General features: G+C 40.5%; 1 protein-coding gene across 4 annotated transcripts in view; it reads right to left on the bottom strand.

The window, feature by feature from the left end:
* The window catches only part of LOC127411460 (protein Shroom4-like), an 86,589-nt gene that overhangs the window by 16,738 nt on the left and 50,332 nt on the right, over positions 1 to 19,519 (bottom strand). For 2 of the 4 annotated variants that reach the window (XM_051647061.1, XM_051647067.1), the window contains exon 1: positions 924 to 1,471. The exons of the other annotated variants lie outside the window; for them this stretch is intronic. The gene's annotated coding sequence lies outside the window, so the exon portion shown is untranslated. Of the gene's footprint in view, positions 1 to 923; positions 1,472 to 19,519 lie in introns of those variants that run through there. 4 annotated transcript variants of the gene reach the window in all.

Genomic DNA, 19,519 nt, shown 5'->3' with positions numbered 1-19,519 from the left:
CAAAAATTTCCATTTACTTTCTTAATTAATAGCACTCATGGAACAAGGCTTAGTTTCAAGGTACATCCTAACATTTCCATTGACAGGAGTGCAGTATTCCAAAACAGTTCGGATGGCAATATGGTTCCTAAGGGAACAATGGCTTTGAACGGCTAATAAGAACTAATAATTATTGTTCCTAAGGGAGGAAGAAAACTCAATTGAGAAATTTCAGAAAACGCAATATTTGGAATAACAATCGTTTTATGACACAAAGGATAGGAGAGTTAAATAACAATAAAGATAAATTAAGAGTACATCGAAATTAAACTGTGATATACTGTATATATAGCTTCATTTAGCTATTTCATATCAGTTATGTCTCCAGTGAGGTTTTTGTGAGCACGCAGGGAAATACTTATTGTAATATAAAATCTACAATATACAAATGAAATTCAAACATTTATGTTCGGCTCATGCTATTACCAGACAGACCTGCATAACATAAACAAAGAGCCAAAACAACAAGATAAAGTTACAAGAAAAAAATGGACAAAGAGCTCAAAACAGGCTATGTAAGACGTGTTGCCTTTAGAGACCCATAAGCATGTTTCAGAATCATGTATCTCACCTCAATCACCTCTTAAGCATAAAAACAAGAGCAAACCAAGGAAATTCAAGACTTTACAAGACAGCTAGCAGCTATTTAAAAAACCTCTATCTTCACTAAAATTCACAACCACACACTAATAAATGCTGTCTTCCTAACCTACAAACAATAAACGTAACCCAAGCTAATGAGCATCTAAGGCTTTATAAGTACAGCTACTGTTAGCTTGTGTGAAACAACAAACAGACAACAAGTTAACAAGACTGAAGCTATAGATGTCGCCAAAGATTTGACCTCCAGTCTAGGTTTTGCACACGTTTTGAAAGATACTCACAACACTTAATACAACTTCACAGTGAGGAAGATAATCCAAGATGAATCCAATCCAAGCCTGTTAGCAATATGTCAGCCTGAGGTTCAAGGTGAAGTTCAGGTTTAAACAATCAGCATTTTGCCCTCAAAAGAAACCTTAAGCCACAGGATAACCCTGAGGTCTGCATCTGCTCTGAGTGGTCAGTTTTTATCAGGACCTTAACGGTTAAGCGGTCATATGAATGAAGGTTGGCGGTCATTTAGCTGTAATGAGGCAGCCTGAGGCTCTGACCAGATTCCTAGTGCAGGAAAAAAGGAACAGACAAACACTCCCCCTACTTCCCCTCTCAAACACCAGCTGATTCGCTCACTTTCTCTGAAAGCCACAACTAAAGACCAAACATTTAGACCACTGAACGGCGTATTCTCTCTCACTAACACACAACATCCCACTTACTCTTTCAAATGACATTAGGGGGAGAGGAAGCGGTGCTCAGATGGAGAGGAAACTATGTTTGGGGGAGATAAAGTGGCAAGCCACTGCTAAAATAATACCTAGCATTCTCTCCTATTATTGTTTGAATGGGGGAAATATGTGAGGGCCGCTTCCTGTCTCCCTGGGAGGGCAGTCAATTTTGGCCAGCAGTGGTGAGAGAGCGAGGGGGGTGGAGAGAGAGAGAATATATGTGAAAAAATAACATTTTGTGAGTAGAAAGACAGGGAAACAATGTAGTGGAATAAGACAAAATGATTGGAACAGTGTATTGCTGCAGTGGCATGTGGCCAGGTAAATGTTTTCTCGCTCTTTTCAACGAAGCAGAAAGCACAGCAACAGTATGTGCTCTGTCATTTCATGAACTGTCTGAGAGAGAGAGGAATAAAATGAATCTTAACTCATATCAGCTGTTTTTATTAAACAGCTTTCCCTGTTCTAATCAGAAGCGCTAAGGAAATTCAGAATGGGGCCAGTCTGTCGTACAACTGTCTATTATTGTAACAACAAAACGAACTGTGACTGCACGTTTACATGTCTCAGATGCCTCCTTTACATGCAAGCAGATAATTCTTAGCGCCCACATGGCTTGAAAAAGGAATTGGCCAAACACGAAAATGTATGGGCCAATGCCGCTAATTTAAGAATTCAGAATATTGGCCGATTTATCGGCTTCTGCGATATATCGTCAGCCACTACAGATTACAGTTACTTTTTAATGGATTGCATGATTACATTCTAAATTTCATTACCATTCGTTCTTTACTGATTACGCTCCTAAATTTTAAAAGAGTGATCTGAGCCTAGCCAGGTTGTACAACATACATTGTAGACAGTGCAGTGCGGTCCCATCCCTCATATAACCAGGTACAGAAATAAGTGAGAGATGGGGGGAAAATAACTGAGCCATGCAATCTTTGCCTTACAAAAGTTGTATCTATTGAAAAACACTCCACATCAAATCTTAAGAAGCACTTGTATTTAATGTTCTCTATATTTTTAATAATTATTCTATGTATCATCTAGCCATGTGTGCATGTAGCTAGAAATTGATACACAGCATTAAAAGTGCTTAATACTTTCCACAAATACATACAGGGCATTTGGTTTCTGTGTTAAATTAAGTTTCCAAATTAATGCACAAATAAATGCTGAGTTGTTGGATTTGCACCCTTCACTTAAAATAATATTTCAAGTGTTTCAAACAAGCCCTCACCCACCTGACTATAATTCTAGACACTCTGTGAAAACGCATGTTGCAAACAAACATTTCAGAGTTGCTGGTCATATGCAGCTTTGTTCTTTTACACTATGCAATTGCACTTCAGCCCATGCTTTAGGATGGCAGAAAAAGCGCTGTTCATATGTTAAGGCCACACCTTCTCACGAAAAATTATGATTTACATCATATCTGGAGACATTCTTCCATTGTTGATTTCAAAGCTGGATAATAAAAACCTCTATTCTTAATTTGCCAAATTTCAGCAATTCTCTAAAAATAAAAAATACAAGCATGTTTACATTTCAGAAGTAATCTACGTAGCACTCAGGGTGAAATGTGACTCTTACACTGTTCTAACTGCAGCAAGTTTCCAGCAACAAGCAATTTTCTTGTCCACACTGAACACGAAACTGCTGCGTGATGCAACACATTTGCAGTCAGTCAGAAGATAAATTATGTTTAATACACATTTATGAAGAGCGGGATTTTGGATCAATGTGATTTCACAGTAGGCGGGGCTATCCAGTGCAATGCCTATGAAACAGAAACCAAGCTCTCAGTTCCTTGCTGCTTATCACGGTCACGGCTGGTTCGGACAAAAACTTTATTTGGATAACTTTTGTCACTTTATCGTGTTATATGCACAGAGGTCATGGCTTAGGTTATGTCTGATAGCAAAGAAGGGTGATTAGACCACAAACTGATAATATCTCGAGAATTGACATTACTGGTTATTGTGATGTTTGTGAGACATGTTGGTGATACACACTTATATACAAGTCTGTATGCACAGTTCTGGTCAAAGACCCTTCCTCTGTCTTTTGTTCTCTCAAACTAACAAATACTACTAATCCATTAGCAGCCCTCTGTCTCTTACTGAACAGGGTACATACATAATTTTTTTTGAAGATTGTAATTCTTTTGCATGTTTGGGAATTATATTTCTGCTCCAGCTGGTTATGTCATTTGCTACATATTAAAGGGGTCATGTCATGAGCAATCAAATTTCCTTGATTTTTTGACATAGAATTTATTGTGCTAGAAAAACATCCAGTAAGTTCCAGAACTAATAAGCTCCCTAGTGCAAAAACAGCATTTATTGACACTTAGCTGCAAAAACAGCTTGTTCTTTATCCATATTGAATGATAAAAAATACATATTGTGATAACATTTTTGGCCACATTGCCCTGCCTTATTTGGTAATATCATATCATTGTTTTGACATGTACCATTTCAGTGCTGTGGGGGATTTTTTTGTATATGTAACATGGTATGTACCATTGCAATACTGTGTTTTTTTGAACATGTACCATGGTAAGTACCATGTTGTCTTTGTATGAAGACTGTGGATTCCCATGTAAATACCATTAATATGGTAATCTTACAGTAATGATGGTATGGCATTACCATCAGATACCATGATATTTACATGGTACTCCAAGGTACTTCGTACCACTACAGTATGTTTGTGTAAGGGTTAGGAGAAGGGCAAAGAAGATGAGCGTGGGTCTGTATGTATTTGTGTGTATGTCGAGGGGATAAACACAAAGCCCCTAAATTAACCCATCTTCAACCTCAAACACAACACAAACCACACATAAATATACAAACACAGACACACTGTGTCATTGGTTCTCTGGTCACCCGCTTCCAGAAATCATTGAGTGAGATACACAGGCTGCATTCCATGTAATCACCAAGGCTTTTACCAGTATGGCCACAACTAAAGCCCAATCCAGGAAGGGAGCAGTCACGAATATGGCTCTCCAGTACAACTGTTTGTTGTTTTGGATTCTCTTTCACTTAGAGTTCCTTTTCTTTTCTAAGGGAAAAGAATGCTTTTAAAATGCTTCTTGGCCAAACAGCTTATCAACCACATCAAACTCTTCCCACTTGTTTTAGCCAGACAAAAAGAGCTGAGAGAATATGTCAGGTCATGACCCAGGTGGCCTTCTTTCAATCAAAAGAGCATAAAGTGAATCAATAAAATTCCGGGAAAACTGCTGACTCAATAACAAACAGGTTGAACAAGAATTTCAACAACAGATGTTGAGACAGATGCAGAACAGTTCACAAGGCTTCATAGTCTACAACACCAATGGACCATGCTAACACCTCAAGTCAACAGTTCCCATCGTGTCCACATGTGGTGAGTCTTGTCTAGAGTATCAGAATTAAAACATTTTTAACATCAATAACGTCATTAAAATATGTTAAGTTTTCACAATTTCAGTTGGACTAAAACAATAATTTGGCTTTTTAAAATGTTAAGTAAATGCTTTAGTCTGACTGAAATTGTTCCAGTCTGATTTTTGCAGAGTTGGATAAAGAGACCTAGACAATGCGATTGTAACTCGGCTTCATCCAGCATGTATACATGTTAATCGGACCACAACTGGCCTTGCCATTCCTCTGAAAGATAGAGGTGATGCAAAATGTGTATTTAACACCTCCTCAGCTGACATCCTTCATTCAAATATTTAATAGTGCATCATGTCATGTATACTTGGACAGACAGATGAAGACTAGCTTGACAATGCAAAAACCTATTGTAGCTCGATTATCACTGCACATGTAAACTTACTGAGAGGTTAAAGAATATGGTACAGCAGCATCCTCATCTAATGGTTCTGTTAATAAAAAAGAAGCCTTTTAAAAATGTGCAGTCTGACAGTAATGCAATTCTACAGGACGACCCCACACTGAGAGGAACTGTCTGGATTGATGACTCGACATATTCCAGAGGGAGCATGCCTTTCTTTCTCCATTACAGTAAAATGAGCATATACTCTCTCTCACACACACACACACAGTTTATTATATATACCCATACAGACAACTTTCAGGTGCGCTTGTTTTCTTAATATTTTTCAGTGTTAAAATTCTTTCTTGTAGCCTAGCTTAATATGCATAGTCAATTATAAGTAATCCATCTGAAGGTGGATTTCTCCTAAAAGTGTAACACTGTGACTCTGTGACACTATTAAAACATTCCTCTAATTATATGAGTGGCCCGTCCAGCCCGATACAGCAACACTGGCTCAATCAATGATGTGAATTTTGGGGGTGACTATCTGTTTGTACAACTAATGGAAGACGGGGAGTTTTCTGTAATCTGTTTGAAAACAGTGATCATTTTTCCAATTCCGCTTGGTGAAAGTAGTGGTTCATAAATTACACAAAAGACAGCAAAATAAAAACCACAAACTTTGTGCATATAGATCTGAAAAACATCTACACCACACTATACACTGTGGCTGGCTCATGGAAAGTAGTGGAGGCTGTTTTCTTGTTAATATGTGGAAAGCGGAGGGGTTGGGGTGTCTTGGGAATGTAAAGTATGTCCATTGTTTTGGCATTGAGTCTCCTTTGTTCTTTCTCGTTTCTTAGCACAGTGGGCAAGGTCTTGCCATGAGAGTACTTTTTCTAGAAGTTTCTTGATGTTACTTGGCCCAAGTTTGCTGTCTCTGTCATTCCTAAGTTCCTAACTCTCCCTCACAAACACCCCAACTATACACACCACTCTGATACTCAAAGAGCAAAGTGCAATTGGGGTTTCTCCCAGAGAGACCAGGCAGCCTTTGATAGATGGTCACTGAAATGGCTCTCTAAACTCCATTCCCCTACTGAGATCAGTGGTGCTTACTGCTTTGAGACCAGCATTCGGCCAGTTGGCTTCTTACAGTTGATTACAGCCATAGGTTTTGGTATGTGATTTGCACATGGCTAGAAGTCTCATTTGTTGACTTCTGTTTCAGTTTGAATTCTATGGGAAATACTGAGACATGAAAAATCTGTAATGTGTAAAAGTAACATATGTAATTTTTTTCTATGTTAAAATATAGGGATGCTCCGATCGATCAGCCACCGATCAGTATCGGCCGATATTCACGTCCTATGACTCGATCTGTGATCGGTAATTTTGCCGATCGCATAAACCAGGGGTGGCCAACTCCGGTCCTGGTGAGCCACTGTCCTGCAGAATTTAGCTCCAACGCTAATCAAACACACCTGCCCTTAATTTTTTTAAGTTATCCTAGAGAGCTTGATTAGTTTGATCAGGCATGTTGGATTAGTGTTGGAGCTAAAAATCTTCAGGACAGTGGCCCTCCAGGACTGTAGTTGGCCACCCCTGGCATAAACCGATCACTCATGTCGCAAAAGACACGCAGCTCCTTTAAGATATCAGCAGCAATGTCATGACATCACGGAGTGTGGGAAATACTGGCATAGTGTTGTAAGATAACAAACTTCATTCAGCAGTTAAGAATGAGGCAGTAGGAAAGGTATGGTGAATATGAAAACTGTTTCACACGCGAAAAGGCAAAGGGAAAACAGCGCTAGCTGCAAACGGTCCTTATTATCATTCATGGCTGCTCTTCTCAGTCTCCGCCGGGCATAGGCATCTCAGAAATAACACGAGTTACAAGATGTGGTGTAATTCATAGTCTTTATTAAATATCTCCTGATTAAACAACATTAACAAGTAGCACCTGTAGAGTCCAGAAACATGCGCCTCTTTCTCTGCTTTCCTTTCATCTCTCGCCCTCATGAGAGACCGCGTGTTCCCCTCATTGAAGTTCAAGCAGCAACAAGTGAAAAATTAACTATTAATACAATCATCCAACTAAATGAAAAGGCAGGGAAGGAATTTATAAATATAATAATTTTTTATACAATATTAAGATACCATAATATAATGTATTAAAAATAAAATAGAAATAAAATATGGAATAATTATTATTATATGAAACAATGACAATGACTCAATAACCAAAAATGTCACATTAAGTTTAATTGCTCCTATGGGTTATCAGTTTGTCTTCAGTTTTACAATAAGCTTCATTTTTTTAAAGGGCCATCTATCTATCTAAATATAGAGAATATTGTGTTAGCCTATACTTGTTTTAAAGTCTTATTAAAAAACATTTTTTGTCAGCAAAAACTAGGCAAAATGATATTAGAAGAGGAAAATTAAATTAATAATAACAGTGTACAGAAAGCTTACATATAGCCAGTTATGACAGAGATCCTGATAAAAGGTGAAATGATCGGTATCGGCTGATCAGGTGACAAGAAGATCGTGATCTGTATCAGCTTTTAAAAATCCTGATCGAAGCATCCCTATTAAAATAGTTTCTTTCAGCTTAATGTGCAGACACAACTATAAGTAAGTCGTTCAGGGGTTGAATTCCCAGAAGTGTTTAAACTCTTTGACTCTGTGGCACTTTTAACATTGCTCCGTTTTGAGTGGTCTGACACAGCAACATTGGCTCAACCAATGGCATGAGTTTTTGGGCAGAACTATCTGTCTGACCAATGGAAGACAGGGGGAGTGTTTGGGATCCTGTTTGGAAGCAGTTATTGCGTCTGTTCCAAAACCTAGTGAGCTGCCTCCGGAGGCACCATTTTAAGGCATCAGTTCCCATTTCCCAGTTCTCATAGGCGCGTTCCTGACATGAAGGCTGTTCCAAAAGGTAGGTATCTTAATTATACTACCTCCTAAGACAGTGTTTCTCAACTGGTGGGTCGCAGGTCTGTTCGGACTGGGTCGCGGACAGCACGGAAAGAACATGCATGATTCTCCCATTGAAATTTTTTCAATTTATACACGCAAAAGGCTTATCATCTGCAACGCGATATTTTCACGGTGCGATTGAAGCTTGTTTTTCACGCCAGTGTAATGGCACAACTCGCGCCAATGATCTGCTCTCTGATCCACTGTATCTCTGGTGTGCATGCTCGCCTGACGCGCATCAACGCCCATTTGAATTCTAGTGAGAATTTTTCTAGTTTAAATCGCTATGGAGGAAGTCAAACCTCTCAAACAGGCAGCGCCAACATTATAAACTGCAGTGAGGTGGAACAGAGCAACACTGTGCTATGCGCCAAAATAAAGTTGTTTTTAAAATTGCACATCACCCATACAAAAATGTTTCACGATTTTACAGTAGTATCAGTAACTGTGATATTTTAACAAATGTTATAGTTTCATATTAAATAATCTATTAAGTAGAATCTGTACTATTTTTCATTAACACTATAATTTATTATTATTATTATAATTGTAATTATTATTATTATATTATAATTATTACAAAAACTAGCAACATTGACCTATAGCCATAGTAATGAGGGGCCATCATGGTCTTATGCCTGTGCTTATATGTCATTACACTGTAAATATAAGGGAAAATACATAAATGGCTTTAAAGTCTGGACCTCCAAGACTTATGGACAAATTATGAATAAAGTTTTCCTCCTGTGGAATATATGTTCTGTTAGAATGATGTTTGATATTAGGAAATAAGCTGGATAATAAATATAATGGGCTCATATAAATAAATATGCTTATCAACTTTTAAAAGGGGTAAGAGAACTTGTTGACATAAAACAAAATAAAAAAATTTATAAAAATAAAAAGTCACTTGATGCATGCATTTATACTAGAAAACCATGATGCAAGATAAAAGTAAATGCAACCCAGAATACAGGTTATGTTTATTTACTATGGTGGGTTGCCATTTGATGTCCAGTGTAAAATTTGGGTCCCGAAGCAAAACCAGTTGAGAACCACTGTCCTAAGATACCTAATTTGGCCAAAACCAACAATTACACCCAAAATGTACGTGTGCCATGTATATTAATGCTCATCAGTGTTGAACCGTTCCTCTCGTGTCACCTCTACTGAAATCAACTGCGAATCGAGCCTCTAGTGTGCTGCACATGAGGAGCGCTCTTTATATGGTTACTTACTATTAAGAGCATTCCAAATCGGTCACTTATGAGGCTCCATTTCAGTTAAGTAGCTGCCTATGTAGCATCTTATGTAGGCAGCTCACCAGGTTTTGAAACAGACACAAAATCTTGGTAATTCCATTTGATTCCACTGGTGGTACAAAAATTACACACTGAAACATTAACATTAAGATTGCTACAAATGGATAGTGTATATTAACCAAATTCTGGCAAATGGTGTGGAAACATTTGCGCCAATTTCACTATAGAGGCGGATATGCCAAAGCAAGACCCTTCCTTCCTTTAAGTCTTGGCACATGTTTGTGTGTGTGAATGTGTGTGCCTGCATCTGAATATTCCATACTTATACACTCACAGCCCATAAATGGCTGTACATTTCATTCTTGGCTTGAGTCAGGGACAAACTACGTATTTCAAAACAGTTCTTCCGCCCCTGACAATGGTCGTTTGCTGTGAATAAACAGTTCAGTCCCATTTTTCCCAGCCCAGCTCCTGAAGCTGCTATTACAGTCAGCATGTGTAACAGGAAGTGGGAGTAGGAACTAGGAGGAACAAGTCATCCAGAACTTTCAGATTAGGCACCCTGTACACTAAGATGGGCACCACACCTCCAGACATAGAACATCAAGTTCTAATAACATCAATATATCAATTCCACTTTCTTTCACAGTGTATAACGAGTTTGCAACATGCACACAAAATCTAACACTGGCACAAAACTCAAAGGGTGAAGACACAAACACTGTATTAAAGTGTGCAATTAAATGCTTGTGTTCAATCAACAAAGCACATGAAATCTGCATTCCAGACTGCTGCTGAACAATAGATTGTGTGTGTGTGTGTGTGTGTTTGTGTGCAGGAAAACATTACACAAATACAGTGCGTCTCTGGCTACTGCACACTACAAACATCCTTTTAACTGTATAGGTCACCTTCCCATTCACAGAGGACACAACATACAGTTGTGCTCAAAAGTTTGCATGCCCTGGCAGAAATTGTGAAATGTTGGCATTGATTTTGAAAATATGACTGATCATGCAAAAAAAAAAAACAAAAAAAAAAACTGTCTTTTATTTAAGGATAGTGATCATATGAAGCCATTTATTATCACATAGTTGTTTGGCCTCTTTTTAAATCATAATGGTAACAGAAATCACCCAAATGGCTCTGATCAAAAGTTTACATACCCCTGAATGTTTGGCCTTGTTACAGACACACAAGGTGACACACACAGGTTTAAATAGCAAATAAAGGTTAATTTCGCACATCTGTGGCTTTTTAAATTGCAATTAGTGTCTGTGTATAAATAGTCAATGAGTTTGTTAGCTCTCACGGGGATGCACTGAGCAGGCTAGATACTGAGCCATGGGGAGCAGAAAAGAACTATCAAAAGACCTGCGTAACAAGGTAATGGAACTTTATAAAGATGGAAAAGGATATAAAAAGATATTCAAAGCCTTGAAAATGCCAGTCAGTACTGTTCAATCACTTATTAAGAAGTGGAAAATTCGGGGATCTCTTGATACCAAGCCAAGGTCAGGTAGACCAAGAAAGATTTCAGCCACAACTGCCAGAAGAATTGTTCGGGATGCAAAGAAAAACCCACAGGTAACCTCAGGAGAAATACAGGCTGCTCTGGAAAAAACAGTGTGGTTGTTTCAAGGAGCACAATACTTATTGACCCCTCTCCAAACATAGCGCTTATGGTTGTGACCATAATGCTCTATTTTGGTCTCGTCACTCCAAATTACAAGCATTTTCAAGGCTTTGGATATCTTTTTATATCCTTTTCCATCTTTATAAAGTTCCATTACCTTGTTATGCAGGTCTTTTGACAGTTCTTTTCTGCTTCCCATGGCTCAGTATCTAGCCTGCTCAGTGCATCCACGTGAGAGCTAACTCATTGACTACTTATACACAGACACTAAATGCAATTTAAAAAGCCACAGGTGTGGGAAATTAACCTTTAATTGCCATTTAAACCTGTGTGTGTCACCTTGTGTGTCTGTAACAAGGCCAAACATTCAAGGGTATGTAAACTTTTGATCAGGGCCATTTGGGTGATTTCTGTTATCATATGATTTAAAAAGGAGCCAAACAACTATGTGATAATAAATGGCTTCATATGATCACTATCCTTAAATAAAAGATAGTGTTTTTGCACGATCAGTCATATTTTCAAAATCAATGCCAAAATTTCACAATTTCTGACAGGGTATGCAAACTTTTGAGCACAACTGTATGCCTGTTCATAAACTGAAGGACAGACAAAGGAATACTCATTAAAAGAAAGTTGGTGTGCATACACACACAAATAACACAAATTCTAATTTGACGACTGGAATTAAAATAGTACTTTTTTTCCACAGAGCTATGAAAACAAATCACACACGCACAGACACAAACATCTCTATCATGTTCATAACTGATCAGTCATACATTCCTCTGCCTTTAACTAGATGTTGAAATGATCCCTGCACGATGCATGTGACCTTTACCAGCATATATAAACAAACACATACTCGCAGCTTTTACAAAAAAACTCATGTACACAGTCATCCCTTCTTCACCATCATCCAGACCAGCCATGATCGAGCCTTGAAGAATCTCTCTCTCTCTCTCTCTCTCTCTCTCTCTCTCTCTCATGTATCTGCAGAAAGCTGACACAAGTCTCTTTGAATCAGAGACAATAATAAACATGCTAAAGTGTTGTTCTGACAATGCCGCAATCATTATTTCATGACATTTAAAATATGAAAGCATGGTGTCTAAAGTACTGGCCTCAAATGACACATGTTCCCGTGTCAGACTGATTGCCAAGCACGAATGATCATGCTTTCCAAGTTCTAACCAAGCCAAACCATTATCTTTAAACAGACACACTCTTACATACTAGCTACATGCAAAAAAGCAAAAAAATATATAGCAAGTCTATTCTCACAGTACAAAGCCAAACAGTCAAATAGACCCCTTCAAGAGCCTCTGGCACAGTCCTGCTGGTGTGACTAGGGTTCAAATCCAAAAACAGAAGAACACAAAACACACACAGTGCCGCCTAGAATACCACAGCAAGAGAGGAACCACAGGCAGGGTAATAACATTTAAGACTGCAGCACTGCCACCAAATAAATGGATGTTAAAAGAAAAGGAATGGAATTTTTTCCATTTCTACACCCCGCTTCCCTCCTCTCCCTCCCTTCTCACTCCTTAAGCCGGCATCACACTTGCAGACTGTTTTGCTGAGATCTCGCTCTCTTCAGTCGGAGGTGTGACAAACTTGACAATACAAAATGGTGGAGACGTGACACACATAGCAACTCACCGAAACTCTTTCTCTCTCCGATTACCTGTCACGTGGAGCTCACCGAAATAACAACAGGAGTACCGCGTGAGCATAAACAATTGTAAAATAGTGATTTAGGAAGCAATTCATGGAGTAACACACCTTGTGAAAGTGTGTGATTGTGCATTTATCCCCTCAAGGCTTTCCGTATAATGCGTTTGTTCATATGCAGCTTTCAGTGAGTAAAGAGATTATGTTCAATAAAAACAGACTGTTGTGCATCCACTTTCTGATTTTATTAATCAATTTTGTAGTGAAAAACACAGGGAAAAAATGCTTGGTGACAGAATCATATGGATTACAATCAGTGTTTGTGATGATATGCAGCTTAGTGCAACTGCAGATGAAAATGTTGAGATCAGCTTGATGTCTTGTCAGTTCTTCAGTAAAAGAAGAAGCTCATTGGTCACTAGAGGAGAACATAAGAGCCCGCCCCGGCAACAGTGCGATTTTATCTGTCATTTTGGATCCTGTTTTCCATAGCTGGAACCATTAACTCAGCAGGGAGTCCCAACGGTGAAGAGATTAATGACCTCCCGCTGGCAAAATCTAATGCACACTTCGTCTCCCTCCACCTGGCCGGCAAATATGTTAATGAAGCTCATACCTGAAAATCACTGGAATAATTGGATAATGTGACGAAGCTTTAGCCAGTAACTCTGTGTCTAGCTTCTGCAGCACTGGTGTTTGGATGGCTTTTCTGAGCCTTGAGTTCAGAAGTACAGATTTCTCTTTCAGTCAAAAGTCTAAGACTGTAATTCTAAAATACTGTATCATACTAAGAGGTTAGAGAATGAGGTTATAACGGTTATAGAATGAGAGGTTGAAGAATAGAGTTATAGAGTTTATAAAGTGTTAAGAGGTAAAAAAATAAATAAGGCTATAGTATGTTGATAGGTTAAATATAAAAAATTACAAGTTAGACTGTGGATAGCCTATAGAATATTGAGGTTAGAGAATGAAGTTAGATAAAAGTTAGAATGTTAAGAGGCAGATGTCAGGTTAGAGAATAATATTATAGATGTTCAGTAGTTCGCAAGTTAATGTTACCATGCTTAGAGGATAGTGTAGACTGTGGCTCACCTGAGCACAAATATCCCCCAAAAGATGCCAGAAAACGGGACAGTGAGCTGTTGTCTATGGAGTCTTGTATTTGAAACAAGAAGTAGTATTTATGATACCTCTTGTACCCCCCAAAAAGGAGCGTGGAGTGATGAAATGAGTTTAGGGAAGGGGGAGGTGCTTGCTGAGCCCTGTGAGAGGTGGGCAGAGGGGCAAAAGTATGATAGAATGAGCGGGGGTTGCTAGTGGAGGCAGCCTCACACTAGGGTCCACACGGGGATAGGAAACTGGGAGGTATAGAATAGGTAGAGGTGGAGAATGGAAATTAGGTGGAAGCACTGAAGAGACAGTGGTGGTTGTGGCTGCATTAAAATGAGGGATCGTTACAACCGAACATTGGGGCCACTCCCGTGTTAGGGCCAGGTTGCCCCAGATAGGGGCGAGAATCCTAGCCCCCCGGACTGAACCTTAAGCGGGCGGGTGAACTCGTGCAGCAAGCGGGCGAACCCCGAGGGATGGAGCACTGCTCTGCATGAGCAGGCGAGGGAGAGTCCTCTGAGCTTCGAACGGGAGAGCCCATGATACAAATTAATGTGAATAGCTCATGCAGCGTTCGGAACGGTAGAACCCCCATGGCGGTTTGAATGGGAGAGTCCTTGTGGATTGCGCTGGGGGAGCCAGGCCCACCCAAGTGGAGGTGTGAATCCTAGCCGCTAGGGCAGGTCATCCCAAGTATAGGAGTGGATCCAAGGAATTTGGGACGACCTCAGCCTCTCCTCCTGGCAATGAGGGACCCTCGCAACATTCGAAAAGGGGAGCCCACGATACAAATAAACGTGAGTTAGCTCACACGGCATTTGAGTGGGAGAACCCCTGCCATGGTCCGAATGGTGAGGCCAGCCTGTTGGAAATTCGAGGATGAAGCAAGCATCCCCCTGACCCCAGATGAGAATTTGTGGCTAGTTAATCAGGGCTTGATGGGCCTTCCTGATACGAAGGCGTTTGGTACGGATGTAACCAAGGAACGCGTCGGATGACCAGCGGCCCTGTAAATCGCGTTTGGTGTTCGGGCAGGCCTTTGTGGGCTGCTATGGTTGCGGCACCAATGCAAAAGGAATGGCTTGAGTATACAGTGCATCCGGAAAGTATTCACAGAGCTTCACTTTTTCCACATTTTGTTATGTTACAGCCTTATTCCAAAATGGATTAAATTAATTCTTTTCCTCAAAATTCTACAAACAATACCCCATAATGACAACATGAAATAAGTTTGTTTGAAATCTTTGCAAATTTATTAAAAATAAAAAATGAAACAAAATCACAAGTATTCACAGCTTTTGCCATGACACTCAAAACTGAGCTCAGGTGCATCCTGTTTCCACTGATCATCCTTGAGATGTTTCTACAACTTGATTGGAGTTAACCTGTGGTAAATTCAGTTGATTAGACATGATTTGGAAAGGCACACACCTGTCTATATAAGGTACCACAGTTAACAGTGCATGTCAGAGCTCAAACCAAGCTATGAAGTCCAAGGAACTGTCTGTAGACCTCCGAGACAGGATTGTATCGAGGCACAGATCTGGGGAAGGGTACAGAAAAATTTCTGCAACATTGAAGGTGCCAATGAACACAGTGGCCTCCATCATCTGTAAATGGAAGAAGTTTGGAACCACCAGGACTCTTCCTAGAGCTGGCCACCCGGCCAAACTGAGCGATCGGACTCTCAGACAATGAGAAACAAAGATTGAACTCTTTGGCCTGAATGGCAAGCGTCATGCCTGGAGGAAACCAGGCACCGCTCATCACCTGGCCAATACCATCCCTACAGTTTGAACATCTCTGGAGAGATCTGAAAATGGCTGTGCACCGACACTCCCCATCTAACCTGATGGAGCTTGAGAGGTCCTGCAAAGAAGAATGGGAGAAACTGCCCAAAAATAGGTGTGCCAAGCTTGTAGCATCATACTCAAAAAGACTTGAGGCTGTAATTGGTGCCAAAAGTGCTTCAACAAAGTATTGAGCAAAGGCTGTGAATACTTATGTACATGTGATTTTTTTTCGTTTTTTATTTTTAATAAATTTGCAAAGATTTCAAACAAACTTCTTTCATATTGTCATTATGGGGTATTGTTTGTTGAATTTTGAGGAAAATAATGAATTTAATCCATTTTGGAATAAGGGTGTAACATAACAAAATGTGGAAAAAGTGAAGCGCTGTGAATACTTTCCGGATGCACTGTAGTTTTGATGAAATACCTGATTGTGTCATTGTCTAGGATGTGGAGGTCCGAAATAGATGGATGGGTTCTTAGGTCAAATTTGTTATGGAGGTGAGTTCGGCGCAATGGAGGAAGTCAAAGAAGGCAAGGATGAACATGGCGTCTAGAGTTTTATTTGAGGTGTTTAGAGAAATGTAGCCCTGACGAAGAGTGTTTAGGCAACGAGTTAGTAGATTGATAGAAAGTAGTTTTAGGTTTGTTGGAGTGTGAGGCAAAGGAGGATACGGAGAGAACAATCTAGAAATGGCAGATTGTAATTTAGGTGGAAATCTTTGAAGCATTTCCGAGCTGTCCAATATGTTTGGCCTGCACGGTGTACAATGGTAGGATGAATGGGATGAATCCTTGAGCGCTGTTTAACAGGAAGAGCCTATGGTTTCCTGAGTATGACATTTGACGTAAGGGCAGAGGTAGGCTATGTTTGAATGAAATTGATTGGCGCGAAGATGCAGGCTTATGGTGAGGTGTTTGGGGAAGACCTGAAACAGCCAGATTGTTGTCAGTTGCTAGGTGGGTGATGGTTCGTTGGTATGAGTGGCATAATATGGGTTACGGAGCCATGGAGGCTGAGATGGATGGTCTGAAAGACGTGCAACGGTTGTGGCACATGAACAGTTGCATTGCTTGGAAAGCGCATGCACTGCTTGCAGTGTAGTGGGGTTTGTTGCATGGCTGGAAAGACACCACGGTTGTGGCGCTTGGACAGCGTGTTGTACTGTTTACGGTGTAGTGGGAGGTTTAGGTGTACGGCCCGAAAGACATCGCAGTTGCGGCACCTGGGCAGCACATTTGTGCTGCTTAGGGACATGTTGAGTTAATAGATGGTAACATCTATTAACTCGTGGAAAACATGAAACAATGGAACATGGAAAACGTAGCATCTGCGGATGCCTGAACGTAATTGTTTGCTAGATTAAATGTCAGGAACGTGTGAAACGATATCAGGAAACATGCTTTCATGTGCATTCGAACGACATCATTTAAAGTTGGTTTGTCATGAAATTAGAAGGCACCTGAAACTGAGTGTCCATATGAATACGTGGTCTGATGTTTATTAACTTAAACGTATGGTTTGAGGCTTTGTAGATTTGTTTTCCAATGTAATGCGAGTCATTTCATGACTCTATAAATGGCACAGGGTGACTTGTCTCGTTTTGATGAGGACGTATGAAATCGTGGGAGTTTGTGCCTGAGAGTTGGATTTAATAGATACTACAAGAGCACCGTTTGCGGTAGTGTGGTGAATAAAACGACTTGTTTATATTGATGACTTGTAATAATTCTACAGAAACTGAAATATTGGAGTATATAGCAAAGTGCTAAGTTGAGTCATTCGGCATCGATTAAAACCTGTTACTTTAAACTTGGGTGGAGTGTAAAATTATGGCATATGTTGAACGCTTTTATCATGCAGCAATTAAGTTGTATGGTCAAGCTTGTAAATAAAAGTTTGTAATCTAAAGATTCAGGCAAAAGTAGAGAAGACTGTCTGTAAAATAATGTGATAGATTGAGTGCTGTGGAATGGTCAGACCAAGTGCAGCGAGCTCACGCTAAAATGCCTGCGTTGGTTTGAAAAGAAGTTGTAATTAGAGTATCGGTCGTTTTAAAGGAATTTGCTGTTGCATGATTGCCCCCGTGTTCCGAATTGGATAAATTGCGCTCCGGATGGCATTTTTGAAGGGAGAATGATCATGATATTCATGTTAAAAGATGACAAACAGAATCACTGAATGGATTGCGCCCTAAACGAGCTGCGCGGCGAGGTAATGAGGCTGACAAGAATCAGCTGTGCGGGAGAACCAGATTGAAACGCTGGGGAGCATTGGAATGGTAATTGAATTAAATAGTTAATCCTTGTTTGCCTCGCGTTCAAATGGAGCTGGGATAGAATTAGAATAGCATGAGCCGGAGCAGTCGTAGAAAGTTGCTTCGCATGTATACAGTGCCGAAGCAGCCAGTTTGCGAAAGCAGCTTCACGCAGCTGGCCACTCCAGGTGGGAAATTTAGATAAGAGAACATATAAGCAGTCGTAGAGAGCTGTTTCACATGTATACAGTGCCGAAGCAGCCAGTTTGCGGAAGCAACTTCGTGCTATAAACTGCTTCTGCGGATGGAGCATAGAAAGACAGACTGACTAAAAAACACTTAACGTGGTAGCGGAGAATACTGCAAAATACTGTGGCAGCTTCTGTTGAATAATGAGATTGTTTGGATGGAAGAGCTGTTCTGATGAAAGCGAATGCTTTGCAGCGAAGTTGCATCCGATGATCCGAGTCACTGCATGGGTCTGTTCGTGGGCAATGGGTGGGGCCGAATGCCGGAAGACTTGACCCCATGTAGAGGTAAGCGGCTGATTACATATGCTTACTCTAGCAATGTGATTGGTCGGATTAAATGACCTTGCTCCTCCCGAACCTTGTTTATAAAACTCCATTTAGAGAATATTGAGGCTACAGAATAAGTTCATAGAGGTCATACAATGCTGAGAGGTTAGAGAAGAAATGCCCAAACCAGGGCCCGCGGGTCAAAGTTGGCCCGTGAATACCTTTGATTTGGCCCGCCTTGACGTACAGTACACTGATAAGCCACAACATTAAAACCACTGACAGGTGAAGTGAATAACATTTATTATCTCATTACAATGGCACCTGTCATGGGGTGGGATATATTAGGCAGCAAGTGAACAGTCAGTTCTTGAATTTCATGTGTTGGAAGCAGGAAAAATGGGCAAAGGTAAGGATATGTGCGACTTTGACAAGGGCCAAATTGTGATAGCTAGACGACTGGGTCAGAGCATCTCCAAAACAGCAGGTCTTGTGGGGTATTCTCGGTGTGCAGTGGTTAGTACCTAACAAAAGTGGTCCAAGGACAACCGGTGAACCGGTGACAGGGTCTTGGGTGCCCAAGGCTCACTGATGCGCGTGGGGAGCAAAGGCTAGCCCATATGCTCAGATCCCAGAGAAGAGCTACTGTAGCACAAATTGCTGAAAAACTTAATGTTGGCCATGATAGAAAGGTGTCAGAACACACAGTGCATCGTAGCTTGCTATGTATGGGGCTGCGTAGCCGCACACCAGTCAGAGTGCTCATGCTGACCCCTGTCCACTGCCGAAAGTGCCTACAATGGGCACGTGAGAGTCAGAATTGGACCATGGAGCAATGGAAGAAGGTGGCCTGGTCTGATGAATCACACCGGGTGCATGTGCGTCGTTTACTAGGGGAAGAGATGGAAGCAGAATGAACCATGGGAAGAAGGCATGCCGGCGGAGGTAGTGCGATGCACTTGACAATGTTCTGCTGGGAAACCTTGGGTCCTGGCATTTGTGTGGATGTTACTTTGACATGTACCACATACCAGAAGATTGTTGCAGACCACATACACCCCTTCATGGCAACGGTATTCCCTGATGGCAGTAGCCTCTTTCAGCTGGATAATGCACCGTGCCACACTGCA

Source organism: Myxocyprinus asiaticus, chromosome 2 (assembly GCF_019703515.2).
Source record: "Myxocyprinus asiaticus isolate MX2 ecotype Aquarium Trade chromosome 2, UBuf_Myxa_2, whole genome shotgun sequence".
Lineage (NCBI taxonomy): Eukaryota > Metazoa > Chordata > Actinopteri > Cypriniformes > Catostomidae > Myxocyprinus > Myxocyprinus asiaticus.
Note: the sequence above shows the minus strand (reverse complement) of the source record. Positions and strands in the feature narration are given on the sequence as shown.